The sequence below is a fragment of the Lepisosteus oculatus genome, unplaced genomic scaffold (genome assembly GCF_040954835.1).
Source record: "Lepisosteus oculatus isolate fLepOcu1 unplaced genomic scaffold, fLepOcu1.hap2 HAP2_SCAFFOLD_99, whole genome shotgun sequence".
Lineage (NCBI taxonomy): Eukaryota > Metazoa > Chordata > Actinopteri > Semionotiformes > Lepisosteidae > Lepisosteus > Lepisosteus oculatus.
Window position 1 is genome coordinate 352,469 of NW_027168435.1, and position 19,766 is coordinate 372,234.

General features: G+C 44.3%; 2 non-coding genes across 2 annotated transcripts; both read right to left on the bottom strand.

Moving 5' to 3' along the window:
* Positions 1-8,295: 8,295 nt before the first annotated feature.
* trnar-ccu (transfer RNA arginine (anticodon CCU)) lies at positions 8,296-8,368 on the bottom strand. Its single transcript has one exon. It is a non-coding gene; the product is annotated as a tRNA-Arg (tRNA).
* Positions 8,369-14,599: 6,231 nt separating this feature from the next.
* trnar-acg (transfer RNA arginine (anticodon ACG)) lies at positions 14,600-14,672 on the bottom strand. Its single transcript has one exon. It is a non-coding gene; the product is annotated as a tRNA-Arg (tRNA).
* Between the last annotated feature and the right edge of the window lie 5,094 nt (positions 14,673-19,766).

Sequence of the window (19,766 nt, forward strand, 5' to 3'; positions counted from 1 at the left end):
AAATATCTATCTTACACGGTTCTACCTTAAGTCTGATGCCTTTTCCTTTCGCTACTCGTTTGAGCTCGCTGAGTAGATCGGCTGACATCAAACTAATTTCAGCCCCAGTGTCAATCAGTGCTTCTCTATCTAAGACGTTTTCAAGAGAAACCTTGATATAAATATGCCTTGCTTTGCCTTTCTGGCTGAGATTCCCTAAGAATTGTTGGAAGCCTGCCTTTTCTTTGACTTCAGGGGCGGGGTCAGCGCCCAACTCAGAGTCACAGCCTTCTTCCAGGCAGGAACCCTCCCACCCAATCAGATAGACTGAGGGAGGGGCTTGGGACGGATCCCCGCCTCCTCCAGTGAGAAGGGGCGTGGTCCCCCTAAGCTCATTCACACTTTCGGCATTCGGTGCGGAAGGTTTACCCTGTCCTGATCTCTCAGGCAGGGCTTGTTCAAGCCTGGCCAGGCGGGCTGCAGTTGACTCCCTTCGTCCAGTCTTATGATAGGCTCTGCCTGAGCCCTTGCCTTCCCCGTAGCGCTCACGGCGGCTCTGACGCTTAGTGCGGTCCTGCCTGCCTATTTTGCGCCGGGGCTTATAGGGCTCAGGAACCTCAGCTCGAGGGAGTCGTCAACCCTGCTGGCTTTAGTGGCGAACACGGCCGTTTTAGCAGGTTTTCACTCTGAGGAAGCAGAGACTTCAGCTCCCCAGGCTTTTTGAGCCAACCTTCTAATGTCAGCCATTTTCATCGCTTTTGCATCTGTGTGCATCACAATCATTTTCCTGACTGAGGGGTGCAGATTAGCAATGAATAAACCTTTGAAATTCACGTTCTCTTCGCAACCCTCTTCATTCCGCCCTGCAAAATAAGTGCGCCTAAGCCTCTCATAATAGTCGCGAGGGGCTTCAGCTTTTTCGTGCTTAATATGGTGCGCAGCGGCCACGGCAGCTATGGGATCGATAAAAGCCGAAAATTCTCCGATCATTGCCTGACACAGCTCCTCAAAGCTATTACAGACCTCCGGTCCTTGTCTGGACATCCACTCGTGTACCGCTCGGCTAGTAGTTTTCCTTACTAACAAAGCCTTTTCCTGTTCGGACGCTCCGGGCATAAACTGCAAAGTATGTCTCAGCTCATCGATGTAGGTTTCCACATTATTCCCTGACACTGATGGGTCAAACCTTTCTACATCTTTGGCTAACTGCCTCAGGGAGTGGAGGTTAACTTTTACGGTTTCTCCGCGGGCAGGGGGACAGCCGTGATCAGGAGAAGGGGGTCTCTGCCTGAATTGCATCGCCCTTGCGTCTCGCGCAAGACTCGGCGATCTCCCCCATGCCGATCCAACCACAGACCCTGGCCGGGAGAAACCTCCTCCCGGCGCGCTGGGTGAGCGCTCTGGACTGCTAGGTGGGCTGGCATGCAAGTGGGATCTAGCCTGTTTTGCTTCCAGTACAAAAGCATCTAACTCCTTTTGCCTTTCCTGGCTGAGTTCATTTAAACTCTCAATTTCTTTTTTTTTTTCTTTCAAGCTCGCTTCCAGGTCTCTCCTAGCTACCTCAGCCGCAGTTTCTCTAGCAGACAGGTCATCTAATTTACCTAAAACTTCCCTGAGCCTGTCTTCACTTTCCTCATTTTTCACTCTCTTTTCTCTGATTATATCCAGCAACTCAACTCGCTCCGCCTTATATCTTTCTAGCTTTCCCTGAAGCTTTTGAAACTTTGTCAGCTCGGACAAAGACAGTTCCAGCTGTTTAGCTAGATTTAAGGCGAAACTCGATAGGACCTGAACTGCGTTCACGGACCCTCCTGTGTTAAGCTGGTTCGCTACTTTAGCTACTAAATCTACTTGCAGCTTCTCAATATCATCAAAGTTCAACTTTTCGATACCGCTCCAGTAACCAGGATTGTCGTCGCTAGAAATAGTACTTATAAGCGACTCCACTTCAGACATTTTAGCAGCCATTGTCATTATGTCAGAGAAACGTTAAGAGTATTACTTTTTTTTTTCCTTTTACTAAAATACAGTATGGAATTTAAACACCCGAGCAGATGGATTTCCAATCAGCACACGTTACACTAAACGCTAGAAAACAGGGGGATTTCTTTGCGCAGTTATCAGCACACCCGGTATTCGCGTATAGAAGCCGCGGCGCTGTGCTGAACTTGAACTCACAGCAATATCAGTTATTCTGTGCGATTGATTCTCATTTCATTCTAAACTCCGCCCACCCAGGGACGCCATTAAATGTAGTGGTTTTGATGGGTTTACTGAGACAATTATTAATTGTAGCAGTAATCACGAGGTTGTTCGTTGGGGCTTTTAGAAAATCAATCGTCAGAACAACTAACAACGCACACACACGGGTTCAATACACGGGATACATTTATTAATATAACTGTGCAACAAACATATACTAGTCTGCCTGGATACGAGCGGCAGACTTTACGGTGAGGGTTATCAATATACAAGGTATATAATCTCGAAGAGATGCAAACACAAAGAGATTATATAACAGAGAATATATGTCAATATATATCGTTCGGTTACCAAATCGCTAATCAGTGTTATTACCCACTGTTACTCTAAACTCGGAAGTAAATACATTACTCATGAATTAAATTGATAACAACTTGTGTTGAGGTACAATTGCATTCTCGAGACGCAATGTAGAACATGGGGTTTACTTATCCACTGTGTTGGGATTTGGAATTCCCGGCACGAACACCAAACCAGCTGACAGGCTCTGTTGCAGCCTCTGTTGCAGCGGTTGTCCAATGGGCGTTGTGACGGCGTCCTCTGGCTACCGGCCAACCAGTCGAGGTGCAGCTCGGAGTAGGACGGGCGGAGGAATCTAACTGCGGCGCGCAGGGCAGTCGTTGCTCCGAGGGGATCTACCAGCAGTCCGGCTGGCTAGTAGAAAGTCTCTATGCACAGAGTGTGACCGCGAGTCCTCACAAGTCACTCTTTTGCCTGGGAAGAAACTGGTTCGTTCCCGGTCCAGCGCTGCTTCTGAATAAGCTATTCAGGTTGTCGACGAGGGTCCAACTGTAGGCTGCCGTTGATCAAGCGGAGCATTCACGTTGGTAGAATTCTGAGTACGTACGGGATCCTCGGCCTCGCGCTTTGAACAAAGTCCAAGTCCTTTTGCAGACAACAGCAGTTGTCACGTGATTGTCTCTGAGGATGCGCGAAAATGGCCAAGGAGAGCCCAGAACTGAGCTTGCGCTCCCTTTTTGATCAAGACCCAGATGTGTGCTGATTGGTTGAGAGTTTGGCGGGCATTGGAGACCCACGTGGTATTACCACACCCTGCCAGTCCCTGATTGGTTGGTCAAGGTGAGATATAAGTCACTTACTCTTGACACTTAGGAATGCAGTCCAGATGTCCATTCGGCACTCCCTAGACTGATAGGCGCCAATGGATGAACATTGATCATGATAGCCAGGCTCAGCTAATTGCATCCCCGTCTGGGAGCTTGTTTCTTATCACAAGAAAACACTCTTAAATCAGCTTGCATGAATTCTTTCTCTGTGGCTGCACCACAGAGATGGAGGGTGAGATGGGGCCTCTTTTAGGAGCATACCAACGCTTAATTCTGTCTTATTAACAAGCATTGCCGCTACACATACATATGTCTGACAATGAGGAATGGGCCCCTGAGACAGTCATTTGCCTGTTTAACAAATGATCGTATTTTACTAGAGATTCTGTTTGGGATTCAGATGTGCATTCGGACAGCAATCCCTTTCAAGAAATGATACGTTCTGGATGAGGTCAAAGGTGCTGGAACACTGTATTTAGGATGTGTTTGCAGAGACTGTGTGTCTCCTGCTTCAACGCAGTGATAAATAGATGTGCTCCTGTAATTCATTGGTACATGCCCAGGGCAGTAAGCAGTCTGAGGATTAATTTCCAGACGGCATAGAGCAGTGAAGCAGTGAAGTAGTGCAACACACTGGATCATTATATTATTAGAATCTATTCTACTTACATTATTACATTATACACAATTTGAGTTCATTTTAAAAAGTAAAAGGTAATGAAAGGAATGCATTTTCATAAGAAAGATAATACCGATATGCATGTGATAATCTTCCTTATATCATGTAGTGCGTCATTTGGACACTTTGTGGGATTGAAATACAAAGAAAATCATGTTCTATGGTACAAGATAAATACAAAACTTAAGCTTTTATTTTAATTAGATTTGTTTATAAAGCATAAGCAATCATTTATTACATTACTATATGTGAAAATAACATTTTTGCATCATATTATTACATACAGGTCTCTAGCTTCAACACAGTGATATATATATATATGCTCAGTGATTTATTGGTACATGCCCAGGTCAATAATCAGAATGAGGATTTATTTCCAGACGGGCTACAGGTAGTGTTGTGAAATACTTCAACACACTGGATCGCAGATTTAGACCCCCTGCACTCTTACTCCTTAAAAACCAAAGAAATGAAGATATATAGCAATCACATTGCAACAGGGGTGACAGTGACTTAATGCTTATAATAGTGGACTTCTGGTACCTTTAGGGTACGGTGTTCCCTGAAGGGCTCTCAAACCCCGCATTTCAGATGCCTAGCTGTATCGCTGATGTGTTGCACCTCAGAATCACTTTTAAACCTTACCTCTGGTATCTTTAATCCCTATTGCTCAACGCATGGTGAAAGTATTGCATAAATGTGTCTGAAAATGAGCAATGGGCACCTGAAAGACTCATTTGCCTGTTTCACAAATGATCATATTTGACTAGAGATTCTGTTTGGGATTCAGTTGTGCATTCTGACAGTAATCCCTTTAAAAAAACGATACATTCTGGATGAGGTCAAAGGTGCAGGAACACTGTATTTAGGATGTGTTTGCACTTATTCTGTGTCTCTAGCTTCAACACAGTGATATATATATATATGCTCAGTGATTTTTTTGGTACATGCCCAGGGCAATAATCATTATGAGGATTTATTTCCAGATGTGCTAGGGGTAGTGATGTGAAATACTTCAACACACTGGATCGCAGGTTTAAACCCCTTGCACTCTTACTCCTTAAAAACCAACAAATGCAGATATGTAGCAATCATATTGTAGCAGACACTCATTTGCCAGTTTCACAAATGATCATATTTTACTAGAGATTCTGTTTGGGATACAAATGTGCATTCTGACAGCAATCTCTTTCAAAAAATGATTTTACCTTATCGCGGCTTTGCCCTTCTTGCCTCTTTGGACAATATCTCCATCTTGTGGTCGTTGTTGGTAATGTCTAGACAACATCTCCATCCTGTGGTCGTTGTTGGTAATGTCTTCTTATGCCCTTTTTTATTTTAATTCTCTATTAGTTGATTCTAGAATCTCTACAATGGAGTTGAAAACATCAGTTTTATAGCAGACAATATGACATTATTTATAGTCCAATTAGAAACTTATTACCCTGTTTTTAACATAATAACAAATTAAAATTGATTAAAACTAAGTTTGGAACACCAGGGAACATAACAAATGATTTTTAGGAAAACCATGAGGTTCTCTGTGTCCGATGCCTGCAAGGGGAGAAAGCTAGAATCCTTTGATTTTTTCAAAATTTGAAAATAAACATCATATAACAACAGCTTTCATTCCTAGGAGTGAAAAATAACAATTTTTGAAGACATAGTAGTTTCTAAAACACTACAATAAAGTTAAACACATCAGTTTTATATTACATTATTTTTAGTGAAATTAGTCATTTTTTGCACTATTTTTAATAAAATATCTAATTAAAAGTGATTAAAATTAAGTTTGGAACAACAAGGAACACAAAAAAAAAAGATTTTTAGGAAAACCATGAGGTCCTCTGTGCCCGATGCCTGCAAGGGGAGAAAGCTAGAATCCAAAAAAAAAGTTATCAATTCTAGAGCCCAAGAGGAAAACAAGACAAATGTATATCTCCAAATAATTTTATGTGCTTCAGAAGAGCCCAGGAAAGTTTTTTGCATACATGAAACCACGCCCGTTTGCACGTAAGCAGACATGGTTGCACACATGACTGCATGAAAGCACATGTGTGAGAGCATGAGAGCATTTGAAAAGCCGCACCACGCCGCACTTGAAATAGCTCTTACATTAGTGGTAGACGCAGGAATCGTCTTTTTATTTACGCTCTTACCAACGTGATGGAAAGCAAAACAAAGCAAAGCAGAGCAAAACAAAACGAACAAACGAAAACCCTCACGTCCCGCACTTGCATATAAAGCCGTTACGTGCCCAAGTGGTATTGTATGTCATCCTAGCACTGCACCCCGGGGCGTACGGTATATGGGAACGAGCACACGCCACGAATCGTCTCGAATCACTCCCTACAGCTGTAAGGCGCCTTGAAGCATGCACCCCCAACATTCTTCTTTGCGCATCTGTGAAAGGTAAACTCTTGAGCAAACTCTGAACCAGCTCTAAGGAAACTAATCTGATTAGACGTTACTTTGACTCATCCTTTAAGGGACCTTTCTTAATTGGAGAAATCAATGATTTCAAATGAATTCTGTATGCGTTAAAAGACAGCTATACACAGAAAACATGCAGGACACTGCTCATGATGTTTCCCGAGCCGAAACAGTGTGTTTTTCCAAGCCATCTGACAAAGCCCGCCCACTGAAAACTGCAGCAGATAGTGTAAAGACGTTCAACTTTGTAACTACTGCACGCACAGGAAGCAGAATAAATTCCTCTTTTCAAACTGTCAAAGGTTTGATTTGCGAACGCTGCAGGACATCGCACAATCTGTTTTGAACGGGGACAAACGATTTCTTATGAGGCGCACTAAGTACAGACGTTTAAAAAGCTCCACTCATGCCGACGATGCAGCATGAAGAAGCGCAACCTAACGTTTGCATTCCTAGCACTGTTGCAACCTAGCACTGTTACATTCCGCGCATCAGTAGCTAAGAGAATATCATTTAAGGCTCTTGTTAATGCTGTTTCAGAAACCAGACTAAAATTTCTCAAGTATATTATTTGAATCCAGATACGATTGACGTTGGGCAACAACTATTCTCTCAAGACTTTAAGATTGAAATGGGACCTTTGAGACAGGCCTGTAGTTTTTAAGAACTTGTGGATCCAAATTTGACTTCTTAAGGAGCGGTCTAACAACCGCTACCTTAAATTGATCAGGTTCGACGCCTGACGCAAGCGATGTATTCATCATACTAATTATAGGTCCTGCCAGTCCTTCAGGGGAATCTTTGACTAGCTGAGTGGGTATGGGATCTAGCGAACAGGTGGTTGACTTTGTCTTACGTCTGTGTTCATGAGTCCACCATAAGAAGAAATCTGAACAGGAGTGGTGATCATGCGAGGTCACCACGGAGGAAACCACTGCTCTCCCCCCCAAAAAAAACACCACTGCCCCTCTCAAGTTTGCTAAAGACCACATGGATGTTCCACAGCAACTCCTGGAACAATGTTCTGTGGACAGACGTGACAAAAGTTGAACTTGTTGGTAAATGTGCACAGCATTATGTTTGGAGATAACAAAACTCTGCATACCAACTCCAAAACCTCATCCCACCTGGGAAGCATGGCGGATGCTGTACGGCTTGCAATCATTGAGGGACCGATGAATTCCAAGATGTATCAGGAAATTCTACAGCAGAATGTCAGGGTGTCTGCCTGTGATCTAAAACTCGAAAGACGCTGGGTCATGCAACATGACAAAAATAAAGGAGTACATCAACAACAGAGTGGCTGAAACAGAAGAAATTCCGTATTTTGGGATGGCCAAGTAAGAGTCCTGACCCCAATCCCATTGAAGTGCTGTGGCGTGATCTGAAGCAGGCCGTTCAGCGCAAGACATCCCAAAAATATACATGAACTGAAACAGTTTTGCATAGAGGAATAGGCTAAAATACCTCCTAACCGCTGCTCAGGTCTGACCAGCCACTACAGAAAGTGGGGGTTGAGGTTTTTGTCAATAAAGGAGGTTCCACTAGCTCCTTAATATAAGGGTTCACCTACTTTTTCCATCAATGACCTTGATTGTTTAAACCATTTGGTCAATAAAGAAACAGCAATGTCAAATGTTGGGCGTGTGTTGTTTGTGAAATCAGACTCTCTTTATTAATTATTATGACTTAGATAAAGATAAGATCACATGTTAGGAGCCATTCATGCAGAAATCCACATCATTCCGAAGGGCTGTTTACAAAAGTTTTTCTCCCAACTGTATGTGAGAGAAAAGCAGAGACGCTCACTGAGTAAGGTGGGGTTGCAGCTTCACAAATCACAAGGACATTTGTACACTCAAAAAGGGACAGGAGCACCCCAGATGGGACTCAAACCCACAATCCCTGGCTTAGGAGGCCAGTGCCTTATCCATTAGGCCACTGGGGCACACTGAGTGGGGTCGATCACGCTGATGAAGAGCCAGTTTTTTTTTTCCTTTGCTTTTTCAAAGGGATCCCCAAAATTAGGGAAGTTAGGCAGCAGAAGGTCTACTGTGACCTGAGAAGGACCGGCATCCAATCACGGTGGTACACACACACACGCTCTCACTCATCTGAGCTACACGGCTACCAAGATGATCTCAGGTGCGCCGAGCTGGTACGGAACATATTGAACTGATCGACGGCGAATTGTCTCTCAGACAGGCTTTTCACCTCTGAGCTCCCTGACTAACAGTGATCAGCTAGGTAGTGAAACAGTCAGCTGCTTCTAAACCTTAAACAGCTGCATCTCGGCGCTTCCACGGAGAGATGATTTGAAAGCCGGACATCGCCCATTGGGAACACCTTACTATCACTAGTTTAAGAGACTCTTAAGGTCTTGCAGAGGTGCCTGTCTAATAGCATGCGCTTTGCAAGCTATAGGTGTTTAGGCTGAGGCAGAATGCCTGTTAACAAAATGTTTTTCTAAAGGGGCCTCGCACTCTTTTCCAAGCAATGGTCACCATCCCCACCGAGTGTCTCAACATAGTCATGTCCTAGGACATCACCTGTTAGTCTCCATTTGTCTGCCACCAACACTTTAGGTTACGGGGTCACAACCGCACCCCGGAGAGCAGAGGAGCCGTTGTCGTTCTGGCGGCGCAGATTGGGCTGAAGGTGGGGCGCTTGAATCTCGCTGTTGGAGGCCGTCTGAAACTGACCCAAGCCTTTCCCTTGAATTAAATGTAAATAAATAAATGAACCCCAGATGCACATGGAATCAATCACGTGTTTCCTTTGAGCCGTTTCAAAGACTGCTCCAGAGTTTACCTTGCACAGATGCGCAAAGATTAATGATGGGGGTGCACGCTTCCAGGCGCCTTACAACTGTAGGGACTGATTAGAGACAATTCGTAGCGTGTGTTCGTTTCCATATACGCCCCGTGTTGCAATGGTAGGATGAAGTCAAATACGGCTTGGACGCGTAACGGCATTCTATCCAACTGCAGGACTTGAGGGTTTTTTGTGCTTTGTTCTGTTTTCGTTGACATCGCATTCGTAAGAGCGTCAAAAAAAGGCAATTCCAGCATCTAACACGAATAAAAGGGCTATTGAAACTGCAGGGCTGCGCAGCTTCTAAAATCCTTGCACACAATTCTCCATTATTGTTACTTCCTTCTTTCTGTCTAACAAAGTTCCCTTTTCCTGACCGGACGGGGAGACTTTATCATTCCAACTTGAAGCCAGCCTTAAGTCCTCTGAGGCGCATTTGTCTGCTAGCATGCATTTTGTGAAAGTTTTTTTTGTTGTTGTTAAACGGAAAGCGACTTTGAAAAAGGTTTCCGCCGCTGCCCGACACTCTATGTTAGACTGCATCGAGAAGGCAGTGGCGGCGGCGGCGGCGCGCGCTGCAGCCGTGGCCGAGTGGTTAGGGCGATGGACTAGAAAGCCGTCGGGGTCTCCCCGCGAAGCTTCGAGTCCTGCCGCCTACGGTGTCGTCGTGTGTCTGCGCAACAAAGGAAAAGCACCTGTTTCGCTTTTCCCGCAACTTTTAAAACGCGAATGATCTGGATTTCTACATGATTGGCTCTTAAAATGTGATCTGATCTTCATCTGACGCATAATAATAAATAAAGACAGTCTTGTTTAACAAACAACACACACAACATTTTACATTGTCAATTCAGTTCAAATCAATGTATTTCTATATAGCACCTTTCACAACAAGGTTGTCTCAAGGCACTTAACAATGCAAGTTGTTAAGAGCCTTGTGTCTAATATGCCACCTAGGTTACGTGCTGTCTCTTTGAGGCAAATGTTTAAATCCTCTGAGTTAAGTGCTGAAGTTATAGTAGTCCTATCAGTATTGTTGCCTCCGATCAACAGATCCTCAGTTTTCTCACAGTTGAGTAACAAAAAGTTTTCACACATCCAAGTCTTTCCTTCATTAATGCATTTAACTAAAGTGATAATAGAAGAGTTGTCGTTTGGTGTGAACAAAATGTTTATTTGAGTGTCATCAGCATATAAATGAAAGTTCATATTATTTTTTCGTATTATCCTACCTAGCAGCAGCATGTAGAGAGAGAGAGCAATATTGGTCCCGGCACTGATCCGTCTGGTACCCCAAATTGAACTGGTGACGTTGATGAAGCAGTACAATTATTAGATATTTGAACATAATGAAAACGATGAGTAAAATGTGAAGTAAACCACTGAAGGACGGTTCCAGATAAGCCAACCTCAAACTCAAGCCTGTGTAACAAAACAGAGAGGTCAACCGTGTCAAAGGCAGCTCAAAGATCTAGAAGCACAAGCACTGTTGCATTCCCCACATCAGTAGCTAAGAGAATATCATTTACGACTCTCGTTAATGCAGTTTCAGAAAGCAGACTGAAATTTCTCAAGTATATTATTTGAATCCAGATACGATTGACATTGGGCAACAACTATTCTCTCAAAACTTTTAGATTGAAATGGGACCTTTGAGACAGGCCTGTAGTTGTTAAGAACTTGTGGATCCAAATTTGACTTCTTAAGGAGCGGTCTAACAACCGCTACCTTAAATTGATCAGGTACAACGCCTGACGCAAGCGATGCATTCATCATACTAATTATAGGTCCTGCCAGTCCTTCGAGGGAATCTTTGACTAGCTGAGTGGGGATGGGATCTAGCGAACAGGTGGTTGACTTTGTCTTACGTCTGTGTCCATGAGTCCACCATAAGAAGAAATCTGAACAGGAGTGGTGATCATGCGAGGTCACCATGGAGGAAACCACTGCTCTCCCCCCCAAAAAAAACCACCACTGCCCCTCTCAAGTTTGCTAAAGACCACATGGATGTTCCACAACTCCTGGAACAATGTTCTGTGGACAGACGTGACAAAAGTTGAACTTGTTGGTAAATGTGCACAGCGTTATGTTTGGAGATAACAAAACACTGCATACCAACTCCAAAACCTCATCCCACCTGGGAAGCATGGCGGAGGCTGTACGGCTTGCAATCATCGAGGGACCGATGAATTCCAAGATGTATCAGGAAATTCTACAGCAGAATGTCAGGGTGTCTGCCTGTGATCTAAAACTCGAAAGACGCTGGGTCATGCAGCATGACAAAAACAAAGGAGTACATCAACAACAGAGTGGCTGAAACAGAAGAAATTCCGTATTTTGGGATGGCCAAGTAAGAGTCCTGACCCCGATCCCATTGAAGTGCTGTGGCGTGATCTGAAGCAGGCCGTTCAGCGCAAGACATCCCAAAAATATACATGAACTGAAACAGTTTTGCATAGAGGAATAGGCCAAAATACCTCCTAACTGCTGCTCAGGTCTGACCAGCCGCTACAGAAAGTGGGGATTGAGGTTTATGTCATAAAGGAGGTTCCACTAGCTCCTTAATATAAGGGTTCACGTACTGTTTCCATCAATGACCTTGATTGTTTAAACCATTTGGTCAATAAAGAAACAGCAATGTCAAATGTTGGGCGTGTGTTGTTTGTTAAATCAGACTCTCTTTATTAATTATTATGACTTAGATAAAGATAAGATCACATGTTAGGAGCCATTCATGCAGAAATCCACATCATTCCGAAGGGCTGTTTACAAAAGTTTTTCTCCCAACTGTATGTGAGAGAAAAGAAGAGACGCTCACTGAGTAAGGTGGGGTTGTAGCTTCACAAATCAAAAGGACATTTGAACGCTCAAAATGGGACAGGAGCGCCCCAGATGGGACTCAAACCCACAATCCCTGTCTTAGGAGGCCAGTGTCTTAGCCATTAGGCCACTGGGGCACACTGGGTGAGGTCGATCATGCTGATGAAGAGCCAGTTTTTTTTCCTTTGCTTTTTCAAAGGGATCCCCAAAATTAGGGAAGTTAGGCAGCAGAAGGTTTACTGTGACCTGAGAAGGACCGGCATCCAATCACGGTGGTACACACACACACGCTCTCACTCATCTGAGCTACACGGCTACCAAGATGATCTCAGTTGTGCCGAGCTGGTACTGAACATATTGAACTGATCGACGGCGAATTGTCTCTCAGACAGGCTTTTCACCTCCGAGCTCCCTGACTGACAGTAATCAGCTAGGTAGTGAAACAGTCAGCTGCTTCTAAGCCTTAAACAGCTGCATCTCGGCGCTTCCACAGAGAGATGATTTGAAAGCCAAACATCGCCCATTGGGAACACCTTACTATCACTAGTTTAAGAGACTCTTAAGGTCTTGCAGAGGTGCCTGTCTAATAGCATGCGCTTTGCAAGCTATAGGTGTTTAGGCTGAGGCAGAATGCCTGTTAACAAAATGTTTTTCTAAAGGGGCCTCGCACTCTTTTCCAAGCAATGGTCACCATCCCCACCGAGTGTCACAATGTAGTCATGTCCTAGGACATCACCTGTTAGTCTCCATTTGTCTGCCACCAACACTTTAGGTTACGGGGTCACAACCGCACCCCAAAGACCAGAGGAGCCGTTGGCGTTCTGGCGGCGCAGATTGGGCTGAAGGTGGGGCGCTTGAATCTCGCTGTTGGAGGCCGTCTGAAACTGACCCAAGCCTTTCCCTTGAATTAAATGTAAATAAGAAATGAACCCCAGATGCACATAGAATCAATCACGTGTTTCCTTTGAGCCGTTTCAGAGACTGCTCCAGAGTTTACCTTGCACAGATGCGCAAAGATTAATGATGGGGGTGCACGCTTCCAGGCGTCTTACAACTGTAGGGACTGATTAGAGACAATTCGTAGCTTGTGCTCATTTCCCTCTATTCCCCGTGTTGCAGTGGTAGGATGACGTAAATTCCTGCTTCGACACGTAACGGGATTATAATCAAGTGCAGGAGCTGAGGGCTTTAGTTTTGTTTCGTTTTCCATGGCGTTCGTAAGCGCGCAAATCAAAGGCAATTCCTGCGTCTAACACGAATGTAAATGCTTTTGAAAGTGCAGTGTGGTGCAGCTTGTAAAATCCTTGTCCACATTTTTGGTTTGTTGATGTTTTTTCTGTCTGCCAAAGTTGCATTTTGACATCCGGACTGGGGGACTTTATCATTTGAACGTGAAGCCAGCCTTAAACCCTCTGAGGCGTGTCTGTCTGCCGGCACGAATCTTGTGAAAGGTATTTTTTTTAACGGAGAGCAACTTTAAGAAGGTTTCCGCAGCCAAATCGCAGTCCGTGTTTGATTATAGGAGGAATGCGGCGGCGGCGAGCTCGCATTTGTCGTGCTCAAGTGGTTAAGGCGATGGGCTTGAAATGCGTTGGGGCTTCCCCGCGCAGGTTCGAAACCTGCCGACTCCGGCGTCTGCCGCACGTCGCCTTGTGCCTGCGCGGCAGAGGCGAAGTGCCGCTTTTCCTTTCCTGGTACTATAACAACGCGAAATCGCTTGGACCCGCTGCCATGGAAATCAATACTTCAGATAACTACACATTTTGCGTTCGCACCTCTGGTGCTCTACTTATGCCTTTGAAAACCTAATGAATAAAGCTGAAAGAACCGACACGATATGTAGGTGCTGGTAAAGCACGCAGTAAAGAACTGTTAACAGCAAGGGTTTCAGTGGGTTAACTGAGGAGAAGGCGTGATCGCTAATTGTTGACTTTTTATTTGGTGTTAGAAACACTCTTACTGTGCATGACGTGCAACAAATGTAGCCACAGAAATTGCATCACGCTTTCATGTATGCTATTGCAGACACCAACGTTGCCTAGATAGAAAACCGAAATAGCTCTCTTCGAATCTCTATCATTTGTCAATGGAAGTAAAAGGCGCTGCAATCTCATACGTTCAGAATCAAACACGCAGCTGTTGTTCGACTTTACTTCTTGACTAATTACAACTGAGTGTCGCATGAGCAGTTACATAAACTTGTCTGGTATATTTGAACACAAATGCCGTTCTTCAATTAAAACTAACAGTACATTGTCAGGGACATTCAGTTCTATACAAACAAGAGAATATTTTTACCGTTCATGTGGACTACGTGTTGACTTACTGATCGGAATAATTGAAAGGTTCGGGCTCATAGCCGATGCAGTGCGTGCTAATTAGAACAGCAACGCTGAGCTCTCAGCACCGTACTGAGCCCAGGTGTTTTTCTAAAGCTGTCAGGTGCAGTTCATTTACATGAAGGAAATCTCTTACTGGGTACGATTACAATGCAGTAAGTAGCACAGACTACTTAGGGAGTAGCCCGATGCGTTTAAAAACGACCCGAGCCAGGCATGAGTCGAACCTGCAATCTCCTGATCCGTAGTCAGACGCGTTATCCATTGCGCCACTGGCCCTGGTGTGACACTGCAGGACTGTAACCCAGTGAGATCAGCACTGCACCTAGTAAAATATTACCCCCGGTCCATTCTTTTCCAAAAGTGAGAAACACCTGTTTTCTACATTTTGTCTGTTTTAAAACCATATCTCTTTAAACCAAACCAAGAGTTTGTCTTTTGCACTGATATTCTGATTCATTTCGATTTAAAAGAAAAAAAAACATTATCTTCCAAAGCATCATAAAATTTTCCATTCTTCCAGACTCTACTTCTCTCTTGTAGTAGTATAGCAGACCTTTCCAGGTGAGCAGATCACAGAGTCCGAAATGAGCTTCCTCCATCAAGCAAAGTACCTGAACATGACTCTGTCTTCATAAAAGCGCCCCTGTAATAAAGAAATTAAATCCGAAATCAAGAGGGCAGTTGCCTACTGAAGTTCAAGAAGTCATCAATTTTAACCTAGCAACACATTAAAGGCTGCATCTATACAAGTACGATTCTAGAAATGCTCACCAGATTACATTTTAAGAAGGAACTGCGCCTCAGGTTCCGCCGAGATCTTAACTTGGATGGCAGGATTCAGAGTCCGGAGTGCGGACTGATGGCGCACGGAGGGTCCACATACTGTGGATCCCTCAGTTTTCTTCCGCGTGTTTAAACCGCCAGCGTGTGACTCCCCTGTCCCCGTGACCTCATTGCTCTGCTCTCGCCTCTGTGCAGCTGAGCCCGACTCATGGTAAAGTGGAAAAAAATATGCCCTCATCGTGGGATTTACTCTGGATCGAGGATAGATGTCACCTTTTTATCGTTGAACAGGATGAATGTGATGTGGCGACTAGGTTCAATTTTGTATCCTTTTAAAAGATTAAGGACTGGGGTGAGCGTGATTTACCACCCTTTCAGCTAAGAACCCGACATGAGCACCGTTTAAGCTGCATAGACTCGGTCGTTTAACTCTTCTCCATTAGCAGGGTTAAGGTTAAAGAAAAAAAACATTGCTGACTTCTTTTTTTTTGCCAGCCGCTAGCGCTGATTAGCAATGTTTGTATTTCATGTTTTGCAAGTTCCATCCATTTTAAGAAAAACAAGTCGCGTTAAAGACAGGAAATGAATACTTGCATTGAATTAAGTCTAGCCGTAGGCGGTTGTCTGTAAGGACCAGTTCTGTTCGAGAAGACAGAACAAAGAAGGCACCACTGGGATTCGGACTCAGGATCTCCTGTTTAAGAGACAAGCGCTTTAACCAACTAAGCAACGGCGCCCCAGTAGTGTTGTCCTTTTGCAGCCACTTGGACACACCACAGACACATCTGCATTCGATGTGTGCTCCGCCTGCTCGCTGAGCAAGTTGCCACCTTTACATACAATAGCAACATCGACACCAAGAGAAAGGATGCCAAATGGCTTTTATCTGGAACTTTTCATGTCCAAGGAGCTCAATGTGCTTTCTGTGTACAACAGGGCCACTGAACTCCACAATGGCCACTGAACCACAGCAGTGGCTTGCTGGCTTGACATCTCCCAAGGAAAATGTTGAAATCGCATGTGGAACAGGAAAAGGACCCTCGAGTACGAGGGAAAAAAAAGAAAAGATCATCTGGAGCGCGCCAACCCATGTCTGGACAGCCCAGTTGCGAGAGAAGAGAAAAGTGTTTGAAGATTTAAGAGTGTCTTAGGTGGAGCCAAAATCAAGTGTCACAAATGCAAGTGGGAAGATTTCCAATGTTTAATATGGTCAAAATAAGCGGAAGTTACCAGCTGGTCCGGCACAGTCTGCCATGCTTTTGTCATATACTGTAAAGTGGTGTGGAACTGGGTGTCGAACTGGAGCCTCACCATTTGCATATGTGAGGCTCCAGTTATACATCGAGTGTCACATTAAATGACAAAAATGAAGAGAGTTAAAGCACCTGGAGAGGTTTTCTTACAACTTTTGAGCCGACACAGTTTTGGAAAATGTTTCCTTCACGCTGCACTGAACAACATAGGCAGCCAAGAGTCTCCAAAACAAAACAGAATGGACAGATAGGAGAAAATTCCCACTCGTCCTGAAGTTCCCAAAATCCAGCACTGAGCGTAAACAAAGTGTCTAAGTAGCGTGGGAATGCTAACCCTAACCCTAGCTGGAGTTTGAGCAATCCGGCACTGAGCGTAAGAAGATGAGTCAAAGTAACGTCTAATCGGATTAGTTTCCTTAGAGCTGGTTCAGAGTTTGCTCAAGAGTTTACCTTTCACAGATGCGCAAAGAAGAATGTTGGGGGTGAACGCTTCAAGGCGCCTTACAGCTGTAGGGAGTGATTCGAGACGATTCGTGGCGTGTGCTCGTTCCCATATACCGTACGACCCGGGGTGCAGTGCTAGGATGACGTACAATACCGCTTGGGCACGTAACGGCGTTATATGCAAGTGCAGGACGTGAGGGTTTTCGTTTGTTCGTTTTGTTTTGCTCTGCTTTGCTTTGTTTTGCTTTCCATCGCGTTGGTAAGAGCGTAAATAAAAAGGCGATTCCTGTGTCTACCACTAATGTAAGAGCTATTTCAAGTGCGACGTGGTGCGGCTTTTCAAATGCTTGTGGGCATTTCTCTGTTGTTGATTCTTTTTTTGTGTGTAACAAAGTGGCATTTTCATGTCCGGACGGGGAGACTATCATTCCGACATGAAGCCACCCTTAAGTCCTCTGAGGCGTGTCTGTCTGCAAGGCTTGTATTTTGGAAATGTTTTTTTGAAACGGAGAACGACTTTGAAATAGGCTTCCGCCGGCGCCTCGCGATCCAGGTAAGATTGTAGCAAGAACGCAGCGGGGGTGGGGCTTGCTGTAGTCGTGGCTGAGTGGTTAAGGCGATGGACTAGAAATCCATTGGGGTCTCCCCGCACAGGTTCCAATCTTGCCGACTACGTTGTCCGCCTTCAGTCGGTGTGTTTCGGCACAAGCAAAGAAGCGCGCCTCTTTGCTGTTCCTGGTGGTTTTAAAACGCCCAATCGCTTGTACCCGCTGCCTTGGAAATAAGTTCTTCAGCGTCCGCGAATGGCATTTTGCAGCTGGAAGCAGATGTCGACGCGTTTTGCACAGAGCACCAAAAAAGCGTCTTTTTTGAAGGCCCAGGCACTGAGCATTGGTGGTTCAGTGGTAGAATTCTCGCCTGCCACGCGGGAGGCTCGGGTTCGATTCCTGGCCAATGCAGTGGCTTTTGCAGCGAGCGGCTCCATCACTTGCATCCCCTTGCAACTCGCAACTGAAAACCCACTGAAGCTAAGCAGGTGTGAGCCAGGTCAGTACCTGGATGAGGATGAGCTACAGGGAAACACAAAGCTTCCAGCTGGAAGCGGTGTTAATGGTGCCGGCGGGGGGGCGCTCACCCTGAGGTCTGTGCGGGTCCCAATGCCCCAGTATAGTGACGGAGATGCTGTGTTGTAAAAGGGCGCTGTCTTTTGGATGAGATGTAAAACCGAGGTCACAGCGCTCTGTGGTCATTCAAAATGACCACCAAAACCTTTGACAAAAGCTCTTGGTAATTGATGGTCTTCAATAATGCTTCTCCTTTAGGTACATTTTAAATCAGCTGAAAAATGCTGTGAAATGGGGGGGCACTTCAGGCCAGTGTAGGATTTGGGTTACAAGAACCATGAAACTGCACGAGAAAGCCCGTACACTGAATTACACGGCTTTCTATTCAAAGGAGGACAAAAGAAATTCCCTGAGTTTGATTTTTTGCAGCACAGAGAGGAGCACTGTCGTGAGGCCGGTTAGCTCAGTTGGTTAGAGCGTGGTGCTAATAACGCCAAGTTCGCGGGTTTGAGCCCTGTACGGGCCAGGTCTAGGTCCAGGTCCAGGTCCCTGTTTGTGAAACAGGCAAATGACTGTCTCAGGGGCCCATTCCTCATTCTCAAGACACATGTATGCAGTATGTACACCGTGCATTGAGCAATAGGGACTGAATACACCACAGGTAAGATTAGAAGTCATTCTGAGGTGCCACATGTGAGGGATACAGCTAGGCATCCGAAATGTAGGGTTTGAGACCCTTCAGGAGTACTGCATCCTTTGAGACAGACCCGTGCATGTTAAACAAATGATCATTTCTTTCGGCATTAGGGACTAAATATACTAAACATATGATGCTAAAATGTTATTTTCACATATATTAATGTAATAAATGATTGCTTATGCTTTATAAACAAATCTAATTAAAATAAAAGCTTAAGTTTTGTATTTATCTTGTACCATAGAACATGATTTTCTTTGTATTTCAAGCCCACAAAGTGTCCAAATGACGCACTACATGATATAAGGAAGATTATCACATGCATATCGGTATTATCTTTCTTATGAAAATGCATTCCTTTCATTACCTTTTACTTTTTAAAATGAACTCAAATTGAGTATAATGTAATAATTTAAGTAGAATAGATTCTAATAATATAATGATCCAGTGTTTTGCACTACTTCACTGCTTCACTGCTCTATGCCATCTGGAAATAAATCCTCAGACTGCTTACTGCCCTGGGCATGTACCAATAAATTAAAGGAGCACATCTGTTTATCACTGCGTTGAAGCAGGAGACACACAGTCTCTGCAAACACATCCTAGATACAGTGTTCCAGCACCTTTGACCTCATCCAGAACGTATCATTTCTTGAAAGGGATTGCTGTCCGAATGCACATCTGAATCCCAAACAGAATCTCTAGTAAAATACGATCATTTGTGAAACAGGCAAATGACTGTCTCAGGGGCCCATTCCTCATTGTCAGACACATGTATGGAATGCTTTCACCGTGCATTGAGCAATAGGGATTAAAAACACCACAGGTAAGGTTAGATGTCATGTTCTATGATCATTTCTTTCAGCATTAGGGACTAAATATACTAAACGTATGATGCTAAAATGTTATTTTCACATATATTAATGTAATAAATGATTGCTTATGCTTTATAAACAAATCTAATTAAAATAAAAGCTTAAGTTTTGTATTTATCTTGTACCATAGAACATGATTTTCTTTGTATTTCAAGCCCACAAAGTGTCCAAATGACGCACTACATGATATAAGGAAGATTATCACATGCATATCGGTATTATCTTTCTTATGAAAATGCATTCCTTTCATTACC